Below are 7463 nucleotides of genomic sequence, written 5' to 3'. Positions count from 1 at the left end.
AAAATTTAATTAACCTTAAACTTATGGTTGCCTTGGTCTATTCGGCAAATATGCGATTGCACAAATGCTATGAACAAGGCACTTGGCTGGGCTCTGAAGAAACATCAGGGCACAAGACAGAAATATTCCCCCAAAGCATGGAGCTAATTCTATCAGGGAAGGCAGTCAACAACTAATTTCATAAGCACTTGCCCAGTTACAATGCTGACCAGTGCTACTAAAGAGAAGTGAAAGATGTTATAACCAAGGGGCCCTGACTCAGTCTGAGGGCTCAGCAAGGTGGCCTCTGGGAAGGGCTGCACAGCCAGGGACCTGAAGGCTCGGTGGGGAAGGGAGGCCTAGAGAGCACTCCGGATGGGGGAGGTGGTGCCAGGGCTCTGCGGAAGGAAGTGCTAGAGCGGAGAAGTAGAGCAGTGAGGATGCAGCCGCCAGAGGAGGCCAGGGCCAGAATAGTCTGGCCTTTAGAGTCCTGTTGAGGATTTGGGGTTTTAATCTAAGAACAATAAGAGGATTTTAAATACTCCTGCCTGGCCAGTGAGCTCTGCAGCGGGTGCTGAAGGAAGGAGAACGGGAGCAGTCAGAACACAGTGAAGGAACGCTGAGGAGGGTTCCGCCCAGTGCCAATGCGGCAGGGATGGAACCTACGCAGTAGCAACAGAGCTTTCACATGAATGTTCAAATTCTGTCTGACGAAGGCAGGGCCCTAGAACATTTTAAAGAGCTTAAAATCGTGACCACCTGATTTTACTAACTTTAAAATAGCCCTGGCAACATAAAATTTCCCTTTATAACCAGGGATAGTCATTCAAGAGACAAAAGCTAAAAACAGCAGTGGACATTTAAATTATTCATTCCATCCCACGCCACTGGGCTTTATGTGGGCTGTGGCTGGCAGCCCCCTGTCTTGGAAAGAGAAGTTGGATTTGGTTGGGGCCCTCTCTCTGGCTGGGTGCATAATCCCTGTTAGCATGAAAACTGTGGTCACAGGGGAGTGGAGGAACACAGCACTCAAATCCTGGAACCTGTTATTCTACGAAGTTAAACATAGGTTTAAGTTTAAAGAAATTGCGTTGTTTTAAAAGAATCATCAACCACAATTTTAGTCCAAAGCACACAGGGAGTTAGAGCTTCAAAGGAAACGAAGAATGAAATCACTTCAGAACTTCCAATTTGTGCTAGGTCCATCTCTCCCTTCATCCTGAGCTATAATAAACAACAGAGTCCTTTAGATTCCTTCCTCAGCACATTGATAATGTGGTTTAAAACTTTGATTTGGATTATATGCTACACTAGTGATACTTTGGAAACACGGTCAGCTATCATTGAGGTTCTCTACTGACAAAAGTATTTATAGAAACCACACATCAAAAACAAACTTTCTAGCTTTGCGCAGTGGCAGTATCCTAGCCAATGAGGTTTATCCGAGGCACAATTATTGCTAATTGAAAACAAAAACAAACTTTCTTTGTTTGAATACCACTAACTCAAATCCGTGAGATCCAATCTGTTGTGATTATAATCATAAGTTTTGTAAGCAAATTTCTAACATAAACAAGATTGAAAGGAAAAATGTTTTAAAATTTCTTGTAAAAGAGTTCAAGAGAAGTAACTATAAAAGCAGTTCATATACTGTTCACAAGTATCATCTGTTTAATACAGCGGGGCCAATGTAGTGGGGCCAACTTGAACTCTGATCAAGTTCCTGAATGTATGGCAATTTTTATATTGCTATATAAAATTATTTATTGATTAATTGTATATTATTGTGTAATTAATTGTATATTAATTAAATACATCTGTACAGACTTCCCATGTATACTACACATTGCCAGTTCTTAAAAACTGAATAACAAAAAATATTATTTCCAGAGTATGAGCTAAATATAATTGAACCTTCTTTTTCTTGTTTATGTTTTAAATTTATACACAATACAATTTTTGGTGTTCATTTCTGCGAGCTACAACATATGCATAGATTCTTCTAATCACCACCACACAGAGTACACAGAACCACTCTGCCACCTCAGAGAATTCCTTTACGGTGACCCTTTGTGGTCAGACCCTCTCCCCACACCGAACTCGTGGTGACTGTTGCCCTATTCCACACCTGTCTAGTCTTGCCTGTTTCAGAATGTTATATAAGACATATGCAGACAATATACAATCGTTTTAATCTGGCTTCTTTCACTTAACACCATTCCTTTGGGACTCATCCACATTGGTTCAAGGTCTTCTTCTGATGGTCCCCTAAGGGGTACTTCACAGCCCTGTGCCAGTGATGCAAACAGGACTTACACGTGTAAACAGACAAACCCACAGAAACTGTAGGAGGTAGGGTGTAGTTAGTACAACTTTAGTGCATGTGGTACAACTTTCGTTGTTCTTCATGTGAATGAGATCTCAGTATCAACTAGCTCATTTACCATTTGTTTCTTTCTAATAAAGTCACATAGAAAAACAATGGTAGTTATTTGAGTATCACTCCTTTGCCAAACAATTGTTCAAGGCTTCCCCATTGCCTATGAACTGAAGTCCAAACTCCTCTGAAACCAAAGATGCTCTCAGAGCATTTTCAATCTTATCTCTACCAATTCCCGCAAGTCACCTACTTCTAGCCAATTGGGGCCCTTCCTTCTCCCTCGATACCCTTCCCAGCTTTGCAACGTTGTGCCTACTCATTCTTCGAGGGCCCGTTCAAATGCCACCTTCTGCACGCGGTCTTTCCTAATTCCTCTCTTTCTTCCCTCAAGGCTGCCCACAAAGGGTATTTAATCTCCAGTTCACACAGCATGGTTGAATAGCTCTCCATTCACGTCCTGCCCTGTGGTGACAGAATCTGTGTACCTGTCGTATCCCCTCCTAATTCCTTCCCCTTGCTTGCTCTCCCCTCCCCCCACTGGAGGTATCTTTGTCATCTTTGTAAAACATAGGGCCCCCAGCAAAACATCTTCAAATCTTACTGAAGTGACACTAAAGGGTCATATAGCAAATAAATGTCTGGAAGACACAAAAGAGAAAAGAGCAGACATCTGAAAACCGGCTGGAAAAAAAAACTACCAGCAATGTGACTATAATGCCACTGGAAACGTATTTTGCAGCATATTCCTGATATAACCATATGACAGCGATTTCTAGACAAAAATGTAAAACTTGTAACAATTTGTCCATAGACCACTAGTATTTTGCATTAAATAAGATCCATATTTAGTTAAAACTCCAAATCTCTGTGTAAGCCACGTACCCCATATTAAGAAAACAAAATGGTTTTTTCTCTTTAGAGTGACTCATGCAAGCTGGTTCACCTGCGGATCAGAAAAATGGGCTGGCCTTTAACTTCAAAAGCATCACTTAAGAGTTAGTTGCCTGTAGAACAGTGAGTCATCACCTTTCCATGGTTCCTTATGTGATTCTTCTGCCTCCCTCAAGAAGTTCGTAAACACTGTAGGTATAAGCAGGAATCACATCTCAGGTATATAGGTATAGATAGAGAGGAAGATACAGGGATAGAGACAGAGAGAGAGAGTATGGTGTCCATTGAAACCCTCCCTACGCCAGCCTCCTCCTGCCATGCACATCACCCGCACATATACACTTCCTAGAAGAGATAAACTATGTGTAAAAACCACCCTGACTCTTAAAACATCTGGGCATTTGAAGTACAATCCCAACCGTTTCCCATTCCCTAAAGTCACACAGCCCTGCAAGGGTGCAGCATACTTCCTCCAGCTTCTCTTCTGTAACAGACTTAAGGTACAGTGAACATCAATCAGCTTGGCACTTGGGAAGGGTGGCAACAGTCATCTCACAAAACCAACAACAGCCAGAGAGATAAGAGAATAAGCTTCTGATTTAGCTCCATCACTAGCTGGATATATGGACTCGTGGAAGTCTTCAGACTGTCCTGGGCTTGGTTTCCTTGTCTGTAAACTGACAGGTGAAATTAAATGTGTGACATCTATGCCTCATTCTAGTTCCAATACCTTCTGGCTGTAACCTTGGGACCTGCTCACGTGTCTAAGAGGCAGACTTTCATACCTGGCGTTGCTCCTCACCTCCACCTAGTTTCTTGCCTGGACAAAGCTAAGCCCAAAGACCAGGCTTAGGGTTTTCTTTTTCCCTTCTCTGGCCTTGCTTGAACTGGGAACACAGGAGTACTCTATTCTGATGGTCCTACAGCACCTTTGGAGTAAATAATAGGATGGAGAAGTTCTATTTCTTTTTGTCCTGTTTTTGATGACTTTCAAGTCAGAAATTGATGATAGGATGAAAGCCCCATCAATATCGCAGACACATAGCTCTTGGTAGCTTTGGACTTGAGTGTTACTGCAAATAGATAATAAAAATGATCAGACCTTGAATTTGTGTTCAACAGCCCCTTGGACATATCTGGGGCTCTACATCAACAACTATTCTCCCTGGTACTCAAGTCTTTTCCTGGGAGTGAAGGAGCCTTGTGGGAAGATTCGTTCATGTCCACAGGTGCCTACGGGGAGCTGTGTAGCCAGTCGTCCTGCTTATGTTCCAGCAAGAGAGCCCCATACCCCTTTCTACCGTCACGGGCAAGTGAGAGCTCCCAGCATTCTAGAAGGCAGTGGGGGCCCAGGTATGTAGCCGGCCAAATGGCCACAGGGGGCAAGAGGCTCTTCACCTCCCTACCTCACAAGGTCCCAAGCCCTACCCACTCAAGAAGTAGGGCTTGTCTTATTTTTTGATATACAACTGAATGGTTTGACCGTGACCAAATCACTTACTCTCCCAGACTCAGAGTTTTTTATTACACTTACAAATTTAGCCAAATGTGTATGTAACAGGGTGCTGACAAGAATGCGTCTACTAAACTAACTCTCTCTCTCTCCTCCCCTCCCTCCCTGCCTCCTTCTCTTGGTAAGAACCTTGCGAAGACCTATCTACAAGACCTTCACCTCCACCTAGCTTTGTCTCCTGTGGCTCCTCCTTTGTCTCCTCCACCTCCTCTACACTCCTTTAAAAAGATGAAGGAAAGAGTTCTGATGACGTAGAACCCTTAATGAAACCAGTTTCACTATTTCGGTAAAGGATGGTGTACTCTGTGCCGAGCGCTTTCAATCCCATGTTATTTAGTTCTCCTAATAACTATCACAATAGAGTTCCTATTATCCCCAATTTTAGAGACGAACAACATCTCTCAAAGTAAAATAATAATAATAGTAATAGTAATAGCCAACATTTGCTGAGTATTTACTTGATCATTAAGTGCTTTAATGCATCCGTTCATTTAATCCTGACAACAGAACTATGAATGAAGTAGGGGATTTTATTATTATCCTCATTTTACAGATAGAAAAATCAGCACGGAGAAGCCAAGTGATTTGCTGAAGGTTACGCAACTAGCAAATCACCCCAGTGGTCTGGTTCCAGGGCCTGCGCTCTGAAGCACTAAGCTCCCCTGATGAGGGAGTCAGGGAGAAAGCAAGTAGGGCAGCCAGATTTGGCAAACACAAGCATAAGGCACCCAGTTAAACACGAGTTTCAGGTAAGCAATGGATAATTTTAACGCAAGCATCTCCCATGTCATATTTGGGACATATACTAAAAGAGTCATTTCTTGTTTATCCAACGTTCAGTTTAATTAAATAGCCTATATTTAAGCCAGCAAGTCTGTGGGAAAGAGATGCCTGAGATTTGAGCCTAAGCTTGTCTATCGAGAACCATCTCATATCTACTGCCATATTCGAAGGCCTGTTTCTAAGGTCAGAATCATGTGCCCATGCTAGTCCTGGGGCTGGACTTTGGTCAACCACTAACATTAAAAGGCAAGCAAGCTTGACCGTGCAGTAACAACAGAAAACATAGCAATGCTGAGGGACTATTATTTTCAATCCTCTTAAACTCATTCCAATTCTGTGCTGGTTCATAAGAAAAACTTGAGTAGAGACCCAAAGAGATATTAGAAAAAAATAAAGGATAAGACATGGGTCATTTATTTTCATATTCAAGAATGCCATCTTCTCATAAATACTCTAATATGGAAAATCAGCAATGTTTTTCAAGTACTTAAGGAGCCCAGCTCAGAACAGGGGTGACAATAAGAATAAGGAGAAAATGCAGGCAGATGATCATTAGCAAAAAGACGCGACCCACCCGTTCCCCCTGTAACGTATCGGCCACACTCCCACCCTGAGCCAGAAAGATGATACTTCAACTTCTGCATACAGGAGATGTTTGAATGTTTACTCAAAACACATGCTCAGGCTCTGGACAGCTGCAGTAGAATGTAGGGATTTTTAAAGCCATCATTTTTAGTATATTTTTGACAACTCCTCCTTTAACATTGGATGTCGTGTGTTCTCCATGAGCCAGGTAAGTTTGTGTTCCACGTGGTTTCACGTCACACAGGTGAGTCAGCAGAAACCCAGCATCTTTACCACCGTCACATTTACTGACAATCATCCAGCTGCGATTGTCCTTCTACAGCTGCAAAAGCTTTCCTCTCCCCTCCTAAGACGAAACATTTTAGGGGGAGAAGAGAATCTTGCCAAGTTCTGATGTTCAAAATAAGGACAAGAATGTACAAGTGAAGCCCGATATTACAGGGAATTTTTACCCAGAGGCCCAATGATTTGACCCACAATCAGATAAGCCAATTGAGTAGAATTCCATTCAGGGAGACTTGCTCTGAAGGGGGAATTTAAATCACAGCTCTCCTACTCAGCAGCTTTGTGCTCTGACACAAGTCACTGAACCTTTCTCTCTAAGCCTGTTTTCTCACCTCTAAAATGAACACAGTGATAGGCTACCTCACAGGGTTGTCAGGAATTAATGAGCTAGTGCGTGTGAAGTGCTTTGCATAGTGCCTGACCCACTTAAACACTGAATGAATGGTACTGGTGTTGTTATTACTATTGGTCATTTGACTCCAAACAATGCACCCCCATGGGCCCTCTCACTAGGTTCTCAGCAGGAAAACATACTTCTGCTCTTGGGTCTGGTCCCTTCCCATCATAATTCAACATCTTTTCAAGGTGACCAAGGACAGTTGGCAGGTGCAGCTACTGCATAACTGAATTATTGGTATGTAAATATGTTTATAATTAGATTTCAGTGTTTTTATGAAATAAGTTCTCAAGCCACAATTTGTATGTTTATTTTTAAAGCTGATGATTTCCACAGATACTTAAATATTTAAAATCTTCTAGACGAGTTATTAAAAGAAACAGTAATTTTTAGTTCCTTGTTTATTTTTAATTGACTTTATTAGGATGACATTGATTAATAAAATTATATAGAGAAACAGTAATTTTTAAAAGAAAAGCTATTTCCTTCCCGACACTGTTTATTCAATGTTTAGAAAATACATTAATTTGGAAGTGATTTTATTTGTCACTTAGTCGAATACTTATACTTTGTCATAATGATTAGGTTAGGCTTAAAATTAGATTTTAAGGCGAAAACAATTCTCTGCCTGTAATGACATTATTTAAAAT

At 41.6% G+C, this 7463-nt stretch overlaps 1 pseudogene; it reads left to right on the top strand.

Moving 5' to 3' along the window:
- The first annotated feature begins 1381 nt into the window (after positions 1–1381).
- On the top strand, positions 1382–1560 carry LOC118996850 (uncharacterized; annotated as a pseudogene).
- Positions 1561–7463: the final 5903 nt, after the last annotated feature.

Source organism: Sturnira hondurensis, unplaced genomic scaffold (genome assembly GCF_014824575.4).
Source record: "Sturnira hondurensis isolate 20B ecotype Veracruz unplaced genomic scaffold, ASM1482457v3 Scaffold0011875, whole genome shotgun sequence".
Taxonomy (NCBI): domain Eukaryota; kingdom Metazoa; phylum Chordata; class Mammalia; order Chiroptera; family Phyllostomidae; genus Sturnira; species Sturnira hondurensis.
The sequence above is the reverse complement of the archived record's forward strand: the minus strand, read 5'-3'. Positions and strand labels throughout refer to the sequence as shown.